This window comes from Chinchilla lanigera, unplaced genomic scaffold (assembly GCF_000276665.1).
Source record: "Chinchilla lanigera isolate Chin_1 unplaced genomic scaffold, ChiLan1.0 scaffold00027, whole genome shotgun sequence".
In the NCBI taxonomy this organism is placed as follows: Eukaryota; Metazoa; Chordata; class Mammalia; order Rodentia; family Chinchillidae; genus Chinchilla; species Chinchilla lanigera.
In genome coordinates, this window is record NW_004955428.1 from 12,492,555 (window position 1) to 12,514,944 (window position 22,390).

Below are 22,390 nucleotides of genomic sequence, written 5' to 3' on the forward strand. Positions count from 1 at the left end.
AAAAAAAAAAAAAAAAGAAACGTACCACAGCCATCCTCAGCAACAGCGAGGTCCCGGGCTCCTCCGATGATCAGGAAAGCTGAATTCCCATCAGGAAAGCCAACACGACAAGCTTCTGCAAGAGACTGAGCTGTGTATCTTCTTCCCCTCCAGAGCCAGGAAGTGATGCTGAGTGAGGACCAGAGATTTCCCAAAGTGAACCAAAGCCATTCTCAGTGACAACAAGGTCCCATGTTCCTTAGAGGATGAAAACAGCCAAGTTCATCAGGAAAGCCAGCATAACAAGTTCCTCCAAGAAAACTAACAGCTCCTTACAGCTTCTCTTTTCTTCCAACAGGCTCCAACAGCTTCTACCAGCTCCCCACAGCCTTTCTTCTTCTCTAGTTCTGCCTCCTATGCTGCTGGCAACAATCCCCAGGTGGGCCTCCCACACCCAGCACCATGCCTACTCAGTTCAGCTGGATGTTACAAGTTGACCACCAGTTGTCAATCCACCACACTGTCCAAGGGCCTAGAGGGATCAGTGGTACATGGGACTGGAAAAAGCCTCAGGCTCTCTCTGAGGGTACCACAACAACTGGGAGAGCAATGCAGAAACCAACAGAGGATATGCGGGCAGGATATGATGGGACATTCAGAAAGCTACTAGATGAAAACTCAGCTTCCCATGCCTACAGCGAGAGGCCAAGATCAGCCCTATACCCAGCACTAATCATACTGCAAACTTGGCAGAGTTACCCAGCATGGATTTGGGCTCTGACTTGAACAATAGACACCAAAGACATTTTTTTCATTGTTTTATTTCCTTTTTCTGTCTCTGTTTTTTTGGGGGGGGATGTCTAGGTTTTTACTTTTATTGTGTTTTCTCTTTGATCATCCTGTTTCTCTCCTTTCTCAACTGTCTTTCTTGAATTTTTAAATTTTTTCACGTAAGTGAACATTGTCCCTAGTCTTTCTGGTTTGCTTTGATATTCTTTTGCTTTCTTCATCATTCGTTCTCTCCTTTCCTCTTCTCCAATATCCCAAAGCTTGGGTGAAAGCTCTTTGTCCTTTAGCTTTGCTTCAACTTTTTTCTCTTCATTTATCTCAATTTTGTGCCATAACCCTCTTAAATGTACACACACACACACACACAGAGAGAGAGAGAGAGAGAGAGAGAGAGAGAGAGAGAGAGAGAGAGTAAAATCACTCTACAAAAGGAAAACTCACTGCATACAAGTTCTTGGTTTATATTGGATTTTGCTATATAACTAGATCTTGCTATTATGGTTAAAAGTACCACATTCATAGTTACCACTGTTTGTCTGTTTCTAGGCTGTCCTTGATGCTATTATTATTGCTAACTTTACTACCTTAACCAGGGTGTCATTCCTGTTGTAATGTTATTCTCCCTTGTGAGACAACACAGTGATTATCTAGGGTCATAATAATCACCATAGTCTAGTACCAAAGGACTGGGTGATGAGCCAAGTACATAGCAATTTCTCATGGAAAATCAATTTAAAAGGTAGGAGCCCAGGTAATCAACAACTGGCCTGCTAGAGGAATTCAGGTGACTTGCCCTCCCCTTACATCACTGGGACCAGGCAACTGAGGGAAATGCCAAATACACAGTAAGACCCTGACTAGGGCACACATGTTGGACAGGTGAGAATATCTGGATGGAAAAGTCTGAAATACTAGCCAACAGGTGGTGAGTTAGGGGAACAAGCACTGTGCTTAGGGACAAAGACAAAATGCAGAAGCAAAATGCAATCTCAGACCTCCAGCCCACCCAGAAGAAGTCCAGGAGACATCAACATAGAGGAAAACAAAAGACACACACCTGAAATTTTGGAAATTATAGAAACTGGAATAAAGAAACAAATCTATGAGGTAAAAAGAACCAACATACTGAAAGTGGTCATATTCCCAAAATTGTTATATGGATTTCATGCAATCTCAATCAAAATAACAATATCATACCTTACAGAACTAGAGAAAACATTCCTAAAATTCATTTGGAACCAGAAGACACTTACAGTAGCAAAGACAAATCTGGACAGCAAGAGCAAGATAGGGAGCATCACAATCACAGACCTAAAATTATACTATGAAGCTACTGTGATAAAAATAGCATGGTATTGGCAAAAAACAGACCTGAGGATCAGTGGAACAGAATAGAAGATGCAGACACAACTACAAACACACTAAGCTACCTTATCTTTGACAAAGGAGACAAACACATTCACTGGAAGAAAGATAGCCTCTTTAATAAACGGCTCACGAAATCTGATTTTCCACATGCCAAAGACTAAAACTAGACCCATAACTATCACCATGAACTAAACTAAATCTCTGGACAGAGCCTAAGCCAAGATGTAGATTTGAGAAAAATATGAATAGAAGTAAAATTTGAAATCATGGGTTAGGCTCAGAGAGTCATAATAAAGAATGTAAGTAAAAGAGATCTGAGAGCAAAAGAAACTTTAAAAAAATATTACACTTAGCAGACAAAAAGCAGAGTAAAGAATCTAGCAAAGAAGAATTGCCAGTGTGGAGGAAGGGATGATCATCAGCACCACATGCTGAAAAGAAATTAAGAATGAGAAGATTCCATTATATTTGTCAACCAAGATAAAAACCAAACACAGTCATGGGTATATATTCATCTCCAAGTGTAAATTGTATATGTTAAACATTCACAACTTTTTGTACATCAATCATACTTCAATAAGGTGTTTTTTAAATTTTTAACAACAAATTTTTACAAAGAAAAAAATATGAAAGTTTAAGGAATAAACATTTGAGAAAAAAGTACTGCAGGTATACTCTTTTCCTATTAGAAATCAAACAGGAAAATGATTAAAAGAACATTTCAGAGATGAATTAGAAGACTTTTAAAATAGTAAATACCAAGTATACATAATTATCTTAGTGATTTTTTATTTCATGTCACTTAAAACTTACTTTTCCCACGATCAGGTGTAGGAATCCAGCTTAATTTAACTGCTGCCACCTTGAGTTGTAAACGCCTTGATTGCCCCCAAGTAAACCTGGTCTGGTTTTCCACAAATAAGCAAAACCACCAGAGTAGTATGTGGAGGTTTACAAATGGATCCAGGTTCTGTCAGCACCAAGGATGTCTCTGACATCTCTTATATCAGCTGGAGATCAAACAGGTACTTTCCAACAGAGATATAGCCACTTTTATCCTGACCACTATATATGCCCTTTCTGTTAACCCAAATTATGAGCATACACTGGTCTTGCCACACACATGACTATGCTTCTGTTCTTAAGTACTCAAGCTGCATTCTGTGTGTGCTGTCTTTCTTTCACTATGACAAAATATTTCAGAAAAAAGACTTAAAGGAAGAAGAATTTTTGTGCAAATGCTTTCCAAGATATTAGTCCATGGTTGGCTAGTTCTGTCGTTTCTGGGTCTGTTGTAAGGCACTGCATCAGGGCAGAAGGCCATGATGGAGCAAATCTTCTCTACTTATGGTGGCCAGGGAGCAAAAGGAGGGGAATAAAAGGACCAGCAATAAGACATACTCTTCCAGGGCAAGCCCCCAGCGACCTATTTCCTCCAACCATGCCCCATCTCCTAAAGTTTCCACCAGCTGTCGGTAATGTCATCATCTATGAACCCACAGAGGAATTAACTCACTGAAGAGATCAGAGTCCTCATGATCTAATCATTTCCTAAAATCTCCACCTCTGACTATACTACATGGGACAGCAAGTTTTCAGCACATGAATTTGTGCTGAAACATTTCAGATCTAAATGAACATTTCAGGGGAACATTTCAGATCTAAACCATAACAGTCTGCAGTTCTCGATCTGTCTACCTCTTTCCTTTGTGTCATAGCACCTTGTCCTGGTTCTCAAACACAAAGACTTTGTTTTCACAGAAACTGGGATATTGTCGTGGGGAGGGGGAACTCCAGCAATAAGTTATTATGGATTTTATCTCTTTTGTATGTAAAACCTCAGTAATCGCAGTGGATTCTTGTTTTATCTTAGCCTTGTTCTTAGAATACCTTAAGAGCATTTGGATATTCTACAGCTAAATAATTTCTCCAGTTCTACTTCTCATCAACTCAGGTTTCATTATAGTTCTATAAAACTTAAATTTTTAAAGCAGATTTTTCTCCATTTCAATCATCTTCCTGAGACTTCAAATCAAAATTTTACTTCTTTTACAACCTCCTCACTTTTAATTCATAAATTTCACGTTTCCCTGAGGACTTTTCCGCGCACTTTTATTTGGGTAATCCTTTTTATAAGACATTTCTATGTTATATATTCAGCAACATTCTTGAAACAGGCCACATGGAGCTTGAAATGCTCTATTTCTTTTCATTTGTGACTATTTTCATCAATATTTATTATTAACTACCATGTAAGGGCTACAGCTCTTGATGTATTAAACATTATACTAGATGCCTGATATTCATTGTACCATTTCATCACCTTCAAAAACCTTTGAAGGGAATGTTTTTATTTTCTCTAATTCATAGATAAAGGAACTGAGCATCAGAAAGGTTAGGTCACTTACCCAAAACTCACACAAAAAGTAAACAACAGAATTCACCTGACTTTTTCATCTCACTCCAGTGTTCATCATCTTCCTTGCAGAAAAATCTATCTCAACTTTTTTTTAGTTTTTCTGTAAGAGAATGTGCAAGTTAAACCAGATTGTCAACTTGATCGGTTTGAGACCCACCTATGGGATTAGCAAAGCAGAGTTCTGAGTGTATCTGGTTTGTTCATGGAGGTGTCACCTTGGGTACTGCATCTGGTCCCTGGCCCCTTCCTCTCTGGCTTTGTTTCCACGCTCTGTTTCTTGGCCACCCATGACCTATGTGGCTCTGCTCCACCACACCCTTCTGCCACAGTGTTTCTGCTTGAAGCCATCCTATCAAGGACTGAAGCCTCTGAATCCATCAGCCAAATTGCACTTCTCCTCAAAAGGAGAAATAAAAGCTTCAGGCATCAGGTATTTTGTATAGCAACATTGGTCAGGAAAGTTGACCAATACAAAGCATGTCAAATGTCAAAACATTGGTCAGGAAAGCTGACCAATACAAAGCATGTCAACAGGTATTTTGTATAGCAACATTGGTCAGGAAAGCTGACCAATACAAAGCATGTCAAATGGTAATGAGTATATTTTAGCGCTGAAACACTACACACAACAATTAAATTCCCACTGGTGAAAGCAGACATCAATTTGTCAATTCTGGCTCCTTCTAATTCTAAATATGCAAAAAATAAAACTCAACAATTGTTTTAGTCTTTCTTCCATCCTCACTTCATACTTTTATTAATCAGTATCCTGAGTACCCTGAGGTCATGTTATTTAAATGGGTCTCTCACTGTTGTTCTCTTCATTCTTTTCTCTATCTTAACTAATATGAATTCATCTTTGTTGGTAAACAATGACAAATGTACATATGATCACACTTTGAAAACACTCACTATTTTTCAATAATAGTATGATATTCACATATTCTAGAATAACTTTAGTACATACATCTATCTTCTAATGATGTTAAATTCACCACTATAGCTTTGTTATATAGCTAAGTGTGAATATTAACTTTTACGATACTGCATAGAGAAAAATATATGCACACCTACATATATTTAATGATTTTAAACAACTAACATGTCTTTCTAATAAGTAGTTCTCAGGCAATACATATATTGATTCTTTGCCACATTATATTTATAACTTCTGCTCTTTCTACTTTTCACAATTGAAATGTTAGTTGTATTTACATCTTCTAAAGTATTTTAAAAATTGATACAATTATATTTTTTAAAAAAGAAGAGGTTTTCATGCCTCCATCTATGTGATATTTTCTCTAGAAATTCACTGTCCAATACGGTAGTTTCTAGCCTTAAGTGGTTATTTAAATTTAAAATTGAACCAATTAATTAAACATAAATAAAAGTTAAAATTATATTTCTCAGCTGAAATATACATATATTAAGTTTTTAAAAGTCACATGTGATTAGTAGCAACTATGCTAGACAGAACATATACATAACAATTTCTATCATCATGGAAATTTATATTGTACAATGTTCATTTAAGAGATTAAACAATTAAGTTCACTTTTAAGGTGCCTTGTTATTGCTTTTAAAACAATCACTTTACTCCCTACACTTCACTTTTATCTCCAATACCTAGACCTTATTAACTTTTATCCTATTTACCATTTTGGAATATTATTTTGGGGGATATTTTATAAATTAAGGTAAATAATGAAAATGTACCCAATTCAAAATATCATCTTTTTCTTAGAATAGCCTATAAACCTCGAATTACTCAAAAGTGTGTAATCTCACCTTTCCCAAAATTTAAAAGCAAAACAAAATCAAACAAGCCTCTTAATAGTGTGTGATCATTTGTAAAATCCAGTGGTGTATTCCTGTGGCTAATCCTTGATGAGAATTCTGTTTCTACAATTAGAAAAGTATTCCTCAATAATAGTTTGCTATCATTTCTACGGACATGCCAGTATATTGGCTCCTAAGTCCTAAGTTTCTACTTCCATCAACAGCTTTACACTCTCAACTGCTTTTTCCCCCACTTCCTTATTTTCTGCAACCAATGTAATACACATGAAAAAAGTTAACAAGTTAGCCAACATATAGTCATAGAGCACACAAGGTTAAATAATCACAATTATCAAATGCCTTATCTTGGCCTTCCTGGCACAATCTTGGACTGAGATATCCTAAAACAGAAAATTTAAGTTGTATGCATTTGTTAGAAAAAGAAAAGGGTATCATTCTATTATGTCTTCTTTTTCTTAAAGATTAATGAAACCACTGAAACATGGCCTTATCTTTTAAACATGAAAGCCGATTTACTTCAAGGATAACTCTTTTTAAAAAATTGTTCAACAGTAAGTAATTTGATACTCATTGATTATGAGTAGGGTAATGATGTCATAAACCATTAGGTGTTTTTACGGGTTTTCTTTTTAACATGAAATTTCATATACCGGCAAGGATATGTTTGTGATACCTTTATGGGTATACTTATAGAAGACTGAAAGAAAGAACAGAGAATCCAAGTCCTGGCCATCTTGATTTTCACAGCAGCAATTCTACCCATGCTTGCCCTACAGGGACTCCTATGTCTACCTCTTTGCTGAGAGGAGCAAGGATTGGCAGGAACGCCGGGAAAAACTCAAAATTTTATTTTTATCTCTTCTACATCTGTTGTCCAAACAACGTGAATCTTATTTTAATTGACAATGGAGCCTTGTGCAATACAAATGTTCATTAAATATTTCATATTTTCAGTTGCCTGCCATTCAGTTACTGACAGAAGCTCAGCTGAGGCAATACTGAAATAAATCTAAGGCCTTTTTGCTCAAGGTATTTTCTGCAGACAACTGTATCATCATCAGATGGCAGTTTATTAGTAATACAAAATACCAAGTTCCATCCCAGTCTACTGAACTGGAATATGCATTTTAACAAGACCCGTCAGTGATTTGTTTGAGAAACACCCATCTGAGAGTTTTGTGGAATGTACTGAGCATGGGTATAAGTTAGATCTTACCCATCTAGATAATATCTTAGCTACTTAGGACAACATGAAACATTGGTTATAGTTTAGGAATGTACTATTTTACATGCATTATTCATCCACTCTTCCTACAAGCCTTGTAGGGGAGACGACTGTCATTTTACAATGAGGACATCAAATCTGATAGACATCCAAGGCCAGTGAGTGATGGTTTCAATATTTGAACCATAATTTTCAGACCCAGGGCCTGAATTCTGAACTCTCAATGCTGGATAACATTTCAGTCCTACAGCTTTTTGTCTTTTAATTTTATCAGAGATTAATTCAAGAAAAATTTATATAAATGCTTGCTTCCTTTTATAAAATTAGAATTAGACATACATAGCTCAAATGTTGTATTTGCATTATTTTATTCATATCAGTTTTAGGACCAGGGAAAACTATTAGAAGAAAGATGTCAATAAATTTTCAAAGAGCAGGAACCACCCACAGGAAAGGTAATTTCTTGACCTAGCACAGCATAAATCTGGAAATTTAAGTGCATATACAGGAAAAGAAAAACGGGAAACAGGTTAATTTGTTCTTCATTCTCTGAAAGGCTCAGGCTTTGAGAGGACAAAAGACAATCTGCAAGACAAGGGTAAGGCTCTGTACTCAGGAGATTAGTTTTCTTAAACCCTGATATTAAGACTCTCAAATTCTCTTTATAAATCCAAGCAGCCAGAAGAATATATTGCCTCACCAGGAGAGCAGAGGTTTGTTTTTAGATAATTAAACCAAAAAACTCTTATTAGTGACTGTAGACAGGGAAGGTATTGGAGGTTTTTTTAAAAAAGAAAAAAAAAAGATGGAATATGTTAGGTTAAATAAGTCTCCACATTAAAAATCAGGAACTCTGTCCTGCTTTATTGTCCTGCTTATAGTTCTGATTTGAAATCACTCTGAAAGTAAGTTAATTCTTCTAAGGAAATGCTAGAGCATCTCAGAGAAAACCACATGTAACAAGTGACTACTGGTGGTCTCAATACAAAGTCTTTGCACTCAGACCTTCCAATTTTGTATAGATAGGGAACACTTACCAAGCATTTGAAGAAAGCTTCTAACATAAATGATAGGAACATAAGAAGCCATGCTAATAGAATCCAGAGAAAATGGACAATAGAAGTAGAAGAAAAATTAAAATTTGTTAAAAGTTCTCACATTCTGATGAAGTGAAAAGAGGTGCTGTATTCAGGAAAACCATGCTAGATGTTATTACTTTTCAAAGTGCATACTCACAGAATTGATAATAGCTCTTCAAAATCACTTTATTGTCAAAATAAAAACTTAATCATAGAAATTTGTGAAGTGAAGTCCAGGAAATCTCACGAAAAGTGTTATAAATTTATAAAACTATGGGAATAATTTGTTGAATTAAAAACAGAGAAAATGCAGGAAAATTAATCTACAAAATCCAATATATGATTATCAAAGAGTTTTAGAAAAATAAAACGGAAGGAAAAAATGAATAAAGAAGTAATGGAAGAAAAATTTCCCAGAGCTAAATGACATGAGTCTTTAGAATATAGATTTCCTAAAATACCCAACAATGTGAAGAAAAGAGATCTATATTGGTTCAAAGTATCAGAAATGTCAGCACACCAGAGATAAAGAAAAGATGGTAAAGGTTTTTCAGAAAGAAAAAATAAAAGGGGCACATTTACCAAACACATGCATTAAAAAAGAACTAAACATCTCATCAATAATAATGGAAACTACAAGACTATGAAACAATGTTTTTTTAATTGGGGAGATGATTATCAATTTTAGTTGACATTTTAAGGCATAGAATAGTCAAAAATTAGAGAAACTATGACCCTTGCTAAAGAAGCATCTAAGTGATGTGCTTCAGAAAAGCATGGAAATAAATCAGAAAAGAAGCAAGGGGTCCAACCCAGTGGACTGAAGAGAAGCCCCTGAGTGGCCACTGATGGACAGCAGGCAGTGGAGGGGACATCAGCCACACTAAAGCAGAGCAAAAGGATTGAGATCAATGAGGCAAAAGCCAAACTTTTGAGTAATCGTAAAAATTACAATATGTTTATAGCACATCTATGGGAACATATTTTTTTAAAAGAAAACCTTAGCTTTTGGTAGAAAACTAGGCAAATAAAAAATAAGGCAATTACCACTTTCAGGAAGAAGTTGAGCAAGCAGTAAAGAAAATTGAGTACAGTACTTGCCTCTGTAATGAACAATATTTACAAAAGCGTAGTAAAATACAACTTAACTAAACTTGGTAACATAAGTCTTCTGAAAGGATGAGGTTTGGGGTAAAGGTTAAAATAAGAAAGCTAAATCTTAAGCACCACAGCAGAAAGTCCGTGGACAAGGCTTTAATTTGATAAATTAGGAAAGGCCACTATGAGTTTATTATTCAGGAAATAAATACCAGAAAAGACAGTTAAAGCACTTGAAAGCAATTGCCTGAGACAAAGACTATAACAGGGAATAGCAAGGTAAATGATAGCTCTGTTACTCATAACTCCTTCCAGTAGTGTACATTTAAAAAATAATTTTAAAAATAAATTATTCCAAGAAAATCTATAAAAATAACTTCAATGCACATTAGTTGAGAGACATATGAATTAATGTATTGAAACAAATTACAGTAATTAAAATAATTGAACTATTCCAAACTGACTTTGAAAAATATCTTCTTTCACCATACATATAAACAGTATAATCTTCATAGGTAGATTAGATAGATAGATAGATAGATAGATAGATAGATAGATAGATCTACTCTCCTCTTAGCTGCAGTTTTAATTTCTGTGATTTTAGTTATCCATGATTACCCATGGTTCACTGTAGTCCAAAATTATTAAACAGAAAATTCCAGAAATAAACCATTTGTAACTTTTAACTTAGATATTACTTAAGCAGCACTGTGAATTCTTGCATCTTCTCTTTTCACTGCACTTTACATGTGAATCATCTCTCTGTGATGAGATGTATCTGTGTTGTTTGATGTATCTGTTCTGTTTTAGTCAGTAGCCATCTAGGTTCTCAGGTCAACTGTTTAGTATCACAGTGTATTCAAGTACCTTTTAGCCTAATCCATGTCACAATACATTATTCATCTATTTAATTTCATCAAGTAAGCATTTTATTAGCTCACATCATCACAAGAAGTATGACTGCAGTACAGGAAGACATTTTTCAGAGAAACAAAGAGAGACCACATTCACATAATTTTCATTACAGTGTGTTGTTGTAACTATTCTTTTATTAGTTATTATTAATCTCTTACCATGTCTAATTTACAAATTAAACTTTACCATAAATGTGTTCTGTATGGAAAAAACATAGTGTATTCTGGCTTTGGTACAATCTGTGGCTTGAGGGATACAATGGAAGTCTAGAAACATAGCCCTCCAGGTAAGTGAAGCTACACTATCTGCCTCATATTTACAAAAACACCTTGATTAGTTACACTTTCCAACTGACTAAGAAGAATATATCATTTCACAGACTTTAAAAAGTCCACAATAGGTAGTGGATACACACATTGAAAAGCATGAAAATACTATGAAAATGCTACAAACCACTTTGAAGACGTGAAAGTAGAAAAAACTAGAAAAAGTGGTAATAAGAAAAAGGGAAGGAAGAGAAAAAAGTTATTGAAGGGTGAAATCTGGGATCTGATTTATTTTTTTATTATCCATTAAGTTAGAAGTGACTGTTAAGGCTAAGGGATAGATGCCATTATTTTCCAGGCTTTTTAGTCATTTTGAAATATTTTACTTTTTTAAAAAACTTTTTTCTGCATTGTTGAAAGCATACTCAGTGTATGAAAGACATTCCAGCCAAGTTTGCATCATTCTCTACTGTTTTCTTTAGGGATCTGAGTAAAAACTGTTCCAAGAAGAGCAGCTATCATTATGAAATCCAAAGCATAAAAGCACATGTAAACAATGTCTTATTAAAGACTCATCCATAAACCATACACACCAGTGGTTCATTTTAAAAAATAAAAATAAAAGCTAACTTCATTCATACAACCTTTCAGAGTCCTTGGACTCTCCTAGTTTGCTTTCTTGGAGAACAAATCCAGTGTTCAAAACTAAGAATATAAGTATTCAAATTTCTAAAAACACTGACCCCTACATTTCAAAATATAATAAGTGTAAAATAGCAGTCAAGTCCATTAAATAAAGATTTGCATTAATCACTACAAATGCCTCACCATGCTAAAGCTGTGGGACGAGATGTTGTCCAGGCCTAACTACACAAAAGGGAATCTTAATGACACAGTTGATATTAGGCTGATTTCTCAGGCTTTTTCAAATTAAAATGTCACCCAATTTTAATTTTTTATCTAATCTTACCCATGACATTCTAGTAGCTTATTCTCAGAAAATGGCAGGATACTCAAATGACTGAAACTAAAAATCAAATGATAAAGGAACACAGGATGTGCATTTACATACTTAAAAGGGAGAGGTTTGTCTTATCTTTCTTCTGTTTGTGTAAACCATACATTATACATTACTAAATGTATTATATATTTTTCACATTGTAATACCTGACTGTTAAATGTGTGCTAAATATTGTCCATAAATCTAAACTTAATCTAAATGTTAAGTTTTCCTGCTAACAGAGGAAGTTAATTATCAGGGGGAAAAAAAATCACTTTCAGGACAGCTCTTTGGATTCATGTTAATAATGTTCGCTATACTGTATATAATATACTGCCCTATTCTTTCACAAAATGATAAGAGATGGCAATGTACCAATATCTACCCAAACTATAATCAAGTTGCTGCCTTTCACACAAAAGACATGCACATTTCAGCCAAAGCCTCCATTAACTACATACTTGCCCAATATATTTACAAGGTCAGAAACTAAACTGTTCCATCAGTAGAGATGAAGAACATTGCAGAAGTCACTCTTGAAAATTGAGGTACGAGTAACAAGGTTTTTAGAATAAATAATAGTGTTGAAAATTTCTAACATGCAAATTAAATTGCAGAATTTTAATATCTTATTTCTTCATTTTATTTATTATCATCAGTTCACTTGTAATAAGGGCAAAAAGTAATGATATTCAAGTTAGTGCCATTTGGTCTAATTTTTTAATTGCTTACAGTTTTATGTGTATGGCTTATACATTTTATCTTCTGTATATGATGATGTTTTGATACTTTAGATAACTTTCTGACTGGACAGAGACTACCCCTCCAGGCATTAGCCAATTCTTACAGATAGCAAACAGCTCAGCTGGAAGTATGCCTTTGATATGCAAATCAATCAGCACAGAGCCAGATCTTTTCTATCAGGTCTATATAGCCCAGGAAACAAGATATCTGTCATAAATATTCCAGGTTCAGGTACCTACCAACTAGATAATACCTTTAAAGCTTAGAGTCTGCTAAAATTATTCAAATTAGCCAATTCTAATCTGTTTAACCTGCCCAGTCTTTCCTGAAGAAACTCCAATATAACCTATGGCATACAATCTCCCCAATATCTGCTCTTATTGCTTTCTGACTAATACTAGTGTTTTTCTCTATGCTCTGCAGGGCATGCTGTGCCTCCTGTTTTTAAGACCTCTGAGTGTATATAATAAGCTTTGTTTTCCTGAGCCTCTCCTGAGCCTCCTCTTGTAGTTGTACCTGACTGACTATCACACAAAAGAACAGAGAACAGGGTGTTTACGATTCACCTGTTATCTTGTTTCCTGAATCAAACCTTACTATTGACTGATCATCACAATCTGTTCTCCCTGTGACTTAATGCTGCTGTGTCTACCTAGAGGTGATATTTCCAGCCTCCTTGCAGCAAGATGTAGCCCTTGACCAGATTTCAGCCAAATTTACCACACAGATGAGGAACAAAACTTGTTTTTATATATTTAAAAAGTGAATTAAGAACCACATTTACTAAGTATTGTATATAGGAATGAGTTTCAATTAAACATAGGAGATTACTTTCTAACACTTTTTTTTTTAAAGAACAACATTAGATATTCTTTTGAAATGAAAGTTAAACAATGTGCTCCACCGATAAGATGAAAGGAGAGATTTCTGAGCTGAGTAAAATTTAAATAAAAGATCTTTAAAGTCTCTTGTGGGCCTAATGCCTTTATTTTATAATTTTATATCAATAGCAACTGTGGTTGTGATTCTGTTCTAATCTTCTTTTATATCTTCCTTTTCTTCCTCCAGTCTTCTGCATCCATTTCCCAAAGGTATTGTGATCCCTCTTTGTCCCCCCACCTTACTTCTAATCTCTTCCTCTTCTTCTACCTTTCCTTTTTCTCTCTACCCCATTTCAAATTTTAGCCTCTTAGAGAAATTTGACATATTAAGGACTTGTATACTGCATACAGTTTTCTGGTTTGTTTTAGACTTTGTTATACAACCACAAATCTAGTTCATATGGTTAAAGGTGGTAAATTAAGGGCTAACTCAGTTTATCATTTCTAAGCTCTGTTTTATGCCACTATGGTCAAAAGTGACATAATTGCTCTAAACAGCTATTCTCCATGGCATTCCAAGACTGAGATTGACTAATAGTCACAGAAAATATTGTGGCACAGTTCCAAAGGACAAGGGGCTGGGCCAAGCAGGCAGCAACTTCTTACTGCCCCCAAAATTGAAAAGGTAGGATCTTGCAACAGACTCACAACCCAAAAAACAACTACACCTGGAAGATAACTCAGAGAAGTAGTCATTCCCTATGGATTCTAAATACTAGCAATAAAGCAGCCCACCGTAAGCAATTTACAAACATCACCCAAGGAATTAAACTTAAAAAAAGAAAAGAGAAGAAGAAGATACTTAAACAAATGCAACCCCAGACAGCCAGTTCACCAAAGGCAAACCCAGAGGGCAATGAGGTGGGATACTGAAAGCCATCCACCTGGCCTCTTGGACGTAGTAATAATAAAACAATTGAATAAGGCTCTAGAAAAAAAATCAAATCAGAAATAATTACTCGGAATTTCAGAGATGATATCCACAATGAAATCCATGCTTAGTGACTCTAGAGCAGATACAGACCAAAAAAAGGGGGGTTTTTAAAGAAATTTATGGAAGCTGTGAGTGCTCAGCATAGAAAAGGAATGGAATCGATAAGGCAGATTCAAGCAGATATCCAGGAGAATAAAAATTCCATTGAAAGTATCCACAGCAGATTAAGCCAATGTGAGGACAGGATCACAGATATAGAAGATATACTTGTAATCAGTGATCATGAAAAGAGAGATTTCTTAAAAATAGCAAGTGACGATAAGAAATCAATCCAGCAGCTGTTAGATGAGACAAAAAAGAAGAACTAAAGATGGATTGGAGTCAATGAAAAAGCAAGAGATAGTACAATGATATATTTTTTAAAAACTGCACATAGATATCATGGAAGAAAACTTCCCTGGTAAAGAAAAATAGTATGACAAATAAGTGAGGCATACAGAACTCCAATTAGCCATGATAAAAAATCTATGGCCAAAAATCTATAGCCAAAAGAATCTATAGTCAAGATTCCAGGATTCAACATAAGAACAGAATGTTAAAGCTCTTCAGGGAAAGAAGCAAATCACCTATAAAGGAACGCCCATCAGAATCACAGCTGACTTCTCAGCACAAGCCCTCAAGTCAAGGGGGCTTTGAATGAAGTATGTCAAATTCTAAAGGAAAACAACCTTTTTTTTTATTTTAAAGAGAAAAGAACAAAAACAAAATAACAGAAAAGACATGAACAAAACAACATAAAAACAATAAAAATGATACAGAATTTCAAAACAAGTTGAAATTCTACTTATGGTTATCTTAAAAGTGGTTACTCAGATAACCAGATCTAGGTATGTAAGACTGATCAAACAATTATACAGTAACTGCTCCTTTCAATAAACCAATAGGAAGGAAAATAACTTTTAACCAAGATTGATGTACCCCACAAAACTATCTTTCAAAACTGATAGAGAAATAAGATACTTTCATGACAAAGAACATCTGAGGAAATTTATGACCACCAAACCAGGGCTCCAAAATGTTTTGAAGGACATTCTAGAAAGAGATAACAAGAACTAAAACTCCATGAACTGCACAAGAAGGTATGCACCTGACAAGGCAAACAACAGGGAGGAGCCAGAAACAGGGAAAAAACATGCTAAGGATAAGTCATTATATATCAGTTATACCCATCAATGTTAATGCCCTCAATCTACCAACCAAAAGACACAGACTAGCACAATGGATCAAGTAGCAAGATCCAACAATATGCTGCTATAAGTAACACATTTAATTCAAAAATAAATTCATAATCTGAAAATCAAAGGATGGAAAACAATACTCCATGTGACAAGAACCCACAAAAAAGAAGAGGTAGCTATTGTATTTGCAGACAAAGTGAATTTCAAGTCAAGACTGATTAAAAGAGATAAAGAAGGTCACTACATCCTTGTAAAGGGAGCAATCCAAGAGGAAGAGATAACATTCATAAATATATATGCACCAAATACTGGCATATCCAACTATGTAAAACAAATACTAACAGGCATGAAAAAAATCAAATAAGCACTAATACAGCTGTTTTGGGAGATCTCAATACCTCACTGCCAAAAAAAGGACAGATCAATGTGACAAAAAAATCGATAATTAAATATTAGAGCTGACCCAAACTTTGAAACAAATGGATTAAGTAGATAGATATCTACAGGTTGTTCGACCCATCAACATCAGAATACACATTCTTCTCAGCTGCATAAAAGGTGTTTTCCAAAATAGACCACATAGGGGGCTGGGGATTTAGCTCAGTGGCACAGCACCTGCCTGGCAAGCGTAAGGTCATGAGTTCGATTCCTGGTACGGGAAAAAAACAAAAAAACAAAATAGACCACATACTATCTCATAGAACATGCTTAAGTAAATGAAAAGAAATCAAAATTATCTTATGCATATTACCAGACCATGTTGAAATGAAATTGGAAATGAATGGTGAAAGAAACCACAAGAACTTCACATGGAAATTAAACAGCACCCTCCTGAACAACCAATGGGTCATAGATGAAATTAAAGAAGAAATTAGACAGTTTCTACAATTAAATGATAATGACAATACAACATACCAGAACTTATGGGACACAGTGAAAGCAGTCCTAAGAGGGAAATTTATAGCAGTGAATACCCATATCAGGAAAACAGAGCAAGCACAAATAAACAACTTAATGGTGAACTTTAAACTTCTAGAAAAAGAAGAGCAGGTAAAACCAACAGCTCATATAAGAGAGGAAATTATGAAGATCTGAGCAGAAATGAATGCATTGGAGACTAAGAAAACAATATAAAGAATCAATGAATCTAAGAGTTGGCTCTTTAGGGCTGGGGATTTAGCTCAGTGGCAAAAGCGCCTGCCTGGCAAGCACAAGGTCGTGAGTTCGGTTCCCGGTACCAGAGAAAAAACCGAAAAAACCAAAGAGTTGGCTCTTTGAAAGATTAAATAAAATTGACAAACCCTTATCCAACCTTACTCAAAAAAGGGAAGGAAAAGACTCAAATCCACACAAATAGGAATGAAAATGGTGAAATCACAATGGACATTGCAGAAATCCAGAAGATCATTTATACCTACATTAAAAACTTATACTCTAATAGAATGGAAAATGCATAAGAAATGGAAAGTTCCTAGATATTTATGATGTACTAAAGCTAAATCAAGAAGATGTAAAAATCCTAAGTAAATCAATACCAATCAATAAAATTGAAGATGCAATTAAAAACTTACCAACAGAGAAAGTCCCAGGCCCTGATGGATTCACCACTGAATTCTATAAGAAATTTAGAGAAGACCTAACACTGATACTTCTCAAACTCTTTAATGAAACTGAAAGGGAAAGAATACTCCTAAATTCATTCCTGAAAGCAAGCATTACCCTGATACAAAAAGCAGAGAAAGACCCAATATGAAAGAGAATTACAAGCCAATCTCTCTAATGAAAATAGATTCAAAAATCCTCAATAAGATGCTGTCAAACAGAATGAAGCAAATCATCAAGAAGAGTATACACAATGACCAAGTGGGAATTATCCCATGGATGCAGGGATGGTTCAAGATATGTAAATCAACAAATGTAATACACCATATTAACGGAGCCAAGGACAGAAGTCACATGATCATCTCAATAGATGCAGAAAAAGCTTTTGACAAAGTCTAGCGCCCATTCATGATTTAAAAAAAAAACCTACAGAAAATTGGAATAAATGGTCCTTACCTCAATCTAATAAATGCCATCTATGACAAACCAACCATCAACATCATACTAAATGGACAAAAACTGAAAGTTTTCCCTCTAAAATTAAGAACAAGACAGGGATGTTCACTGTCTCCACTCATTCAACATAGTCCTGCAAACTTTAGCCAGAGCAATTAGACAAGACAAAGAAATAAAAGGAATAATGATAAGAAAGGAATAAGTTAAATGATCATTATTTGCAGATGACATGATACTCCACATAGAAGACCCCCAAAACCACTAAAATAAACTGCTAGATTTGATAAGTAGATAACAAATCCAGTAGCATAGCTGGAAACAAAGTCAACACTCAAAAATCAATAGCATTCCTGTACACAAATAACAAACTCACTGAGAAAGAAATTAGAGAAGCAATACCCTTCACAATAGCATCCCCAAAAATGAAATACCTGGGAGTAATCTAATGAAGGATGTGAAAGACTTCTACATTGAAAACTACAGTACTTCTTAATAGGAGATTAAAGTGGATATCAGAAAATGGAAAGACACCCCTTGCTCTTGGGTATCAAGAACCAATATAGTGAAAATGGCTATATGTCCAAAACTGTTATACCGATTTAATGCAATTCTAATCAAAATTCCAATAATACACCTCACAGAATTAAAGAAAGCAATCCCAAAATTCATTTAGAACCAGAAGAGACCTGAAAGAGGAAAAGCAATTGTGGGCAGCAAAAGCAACACAAAGGGCACCACAATCCCTGACTTGAAATTATACTATAAAGCTACTATGATAAAAACTACATGGTACTGACAAGAAAATAGTCCTGAAAATCAATGGAACAGATTAGAAGATGGAGGAACAACTCCTGATATACTCAGCCACATTATCTTTGACAAAGGTGCTAAACACATCCACTGGAAGAAAAGTAGCTTTTTAATAACTGGTGCTGGAATAACTGGTTCTGTACATGCCAGAGATTAAAGTTAGACCCATATCTTTCACCAGGCACTAAACTAAATTAGAAATGGATCAAAGATTTAAATATTAAAACAAAAACATTAAATCTGCTAGAAGATAGACTAGGTAAAACTCTTGAAGACATAGGTGTAGACAAAGCCTTTATGAATAAAACCCCGATCACACAGGAACTATCGCAAAGAATCAACAACTGGATCTCATCTTGTTAAAAGTCTTTTGTGCAGCAAGAGAAACCACCAACAGAGTGAGGAGAAAGCCCATAATGTGGAAAAAAACATTTTTCAGCTGTTCCTCAGACAAAGGATTACTATTGAGAATGTATAAAGATCTCAAAAAAAACCAGACCTCACAAATTTAAAGACCCAATCCGAAAATGGACATCTGAGATAAATACACACATCTCAGGTGAAATACAAACAGCAAATAAATTCATGAAAAAAATGTTTAACGTCACTGGTCATTCAAGGGATGCAAATTTACACAACACTGAGTTTCCATTTCACCCTGTAAAGCATGGCTAGTATCAAGAAATCAATCAATAACAAATGCTGGAAGGGCTATGAGGAAAAAGAAGTCCTTCTCCACTGTTGGTGAAGTGTAAGTTGGTGCAACTAATGTGGAAATCAATGTGGAGATTCTTCAAAAACCTAGGATGGGAAATCCTATCTTACCCAGGTATTCCCCTTCTGTGTATCTTCCTCAAAGAATCAAAATTATACTACAACAAAATATGTGCACCCCTGTTTATAGCAGCACAGTTTGTAACACCAAGATCTCGGAAACAACCCAAGTGCCCATCAACCAAAGAATCAAAAAAAAGATGTGGTCTATTTATACAATGAAGCACTACTCATCCATAAAGAAGGATAAACTGAATACTCTTATAGGTAAATGGATGCAACTCAAGACCATACTCATAAGTGAAATAAATCAGACCCACGTGTGTAAACATAGCATTGTCTCCCTAGTGTAAGTAGCTCAAAGAATAAATAAAATCCAAAATGTACAGTAGATACTGTAAAATGGGAAGAAACTTCAAAAGGAAAGGGATACTGGGATGGGGAAAGAAGAAAAGAAGGAAGAGAAAAAAAATATATATATATATATATGATAGTTAGACTGCTAATTTCTCTTAGTTCATTGAAAATGTTTGTGCTAATATTGTTGAGACAATCAAATGCTGATATCTTGTATTCTGAGTAATTTAAAGATAACAACACTCAATGTATTAACCATTGTTACCCTCCTATTATCTTGTTTTGAAACTTTTATTTTTTTCTCTTTAAAATAAGAAAAATAACCATATCATTCACACAAAATATATTTGAGAATCTAGAGGGTCAGTACTACATTTGGAATGTAGACATAAAACTATGTCTAATGGCTTCACAATTAATTTAATTAGAATTTATAATCCATTTCATTTATCATGTATTGTAGCAGTTTTAAATGCCTTGATTGATTCATGTCAGAATCATTAAGTAATTTTACAATCCTAATTTATAACAGGCTGTCCATTGACTTTTCCATGATGATATTTATGCCTGTCCTAGATTCTGTCATTTTACAAGCATGTTAGTTAATGACTGTCTTCAGTTTACTTAAATTAAATTAATTTGATTAAAGCAAATAAGGTAAAAGACTGTCAGGCTCATCCTCACATCATCTCTTGTGTATGGACTCAAAAATACTTTTATTTATCAACGATTTTTGAGCCTCTGTTCTTTCTTCCCAATCCTCTGGGCATGGTTAACAATGTGGTTTTCCAAGTGAGAGGAATGCGTGTTTAAATCCTTGTTCTACCATTAATTATTACTGAGTTTCTTATACCTCAGTTTCTCCATCTGTAAAATGGACAAAATAATATAAGGACTTACTTTCCAGGTGAATACTGAACAAGTTATATAAGTAGAGTGCTTAACAGAGTCTAGCATATAGCAAGTATTAAACAGATGTTATCTATAAGCCAATCACATAGTATTTATTAGATGCTAACAATATAATTTATTAGCATAGTATTTATTAGATGCTAAAAACATAATCATTAATAATATAATGCATGTACTATAAAATGATTGAATGAAAGTTTCATTAAAAAAAGGACTTTTTGCCACTTTTTTCCTTTGACTTTCTCCAGTGCATATAGCAGAGTAAGTACTCAAAAAAAGATTATAAATAAGTGATATGATAGTCAATCTATACATTAAGTCTTTGACTTATGAACATTCAAGTTGTGAAGTTTCACAGATATGAATGGCTCTCACATTACAAACATCTGTAGATGCAAATAAACCATGAAAGTAGCTCAAGTGTCTGTCAGACATTGTCCCTGTTGTGTTGCTATGTGCTTACTGTACAGTGAGACATTACACAGTAGTACAGGATGAGCCCAGGATGTCTGGAAGCATTTTTTATGGTATTTTGTTAGTGTGCTTGGGTTTTTATGGTTTACATTGTATATTTGTGTCAAACATGTGAAAGAGTCACTTTATTGGACTTACGAACAAATTCAACTTACAAATGATTTTTAGGAATGGAATCTATTCATATATCAGAGACTTACAGTAGTCTTACATGAAAATAATCTCATATTACTTTGAAAGACTTTTACTTAAAGAATTTGAAGCCACATGAAAAAATAATCTATTAGAATTAAATTAAGCAAGACGTCTAGGACATCAAGATAATCTACTTATTCCCAGGATTTTATCTTTAGAAAAAAAGAAGGGCTGGGTGTGGTGGTGCATACCTGGAATCCCCATGATCAAGAGGCTGAGGCAGGAGGATTGCTGTGAGTTCAAGGCCAGCCTGGGCTACAAAGTGAGTTCAAGGCCAGCCTGAACAGCATAATGAACCCCTGTCTCAAGAAGACAAGGAAAGAAAGAAAGAAAGAAAGAAAGAAAGAAAGAAAGAAAGAAAGAAAGAAAGAAAGAAAGAAAGAAAGAAAGAAAGAAAAGGAAAGAAAAGAAAGGAATTAAATGAAAATGCCTACTTTCATATATAATCTAAATAATAAAATCTTTAAATTGGCAGTTAACATGGTAAATTAATTAAGCTTAACTTGTCAGACACTCAGGAAAGTCAACACATAAATTGGGAAACCCAAAATTATAAACTCTTAATTTTCTTATTAATCTCTGGAACTTCACAGCAAATGCTTTTAACAGAAGAAATTAAAATGCCAATAATGTCAGTCATATCTCTCAACAACATACTTTAGTAGTTCCAGATCTATACTAAAAATATTTTGTGTACATTTAATTGTTATTCCATTCAGTGCTCCAGGAAAATAATTGCAAAAGGCAGGTTTCCAGATGGAAAAGAAAACAACATGAAGAACTTGAAAAACACATAGGAATTATGTTAAAGAATCATATAATGAATATGCTAGATGTGATGAGGCATAATGGACATCAGCCACTTCTCTTTCATCATATATGCTGTAGTCTGGGGTTTTGCAAGGAGACGCATAATTTATAGAATGATTTTATAATAGTCACCCAAAGAGTCATACACAAAGAGAGTGCAGGAAATCTGTCCACACACTAAATACCAAAGAATTCAGCTGAAGGCCTGGATCCCATGGAAATGTTCTGCATGAGTCCAGCTGAAGACCTAAAGCCCACCATAATG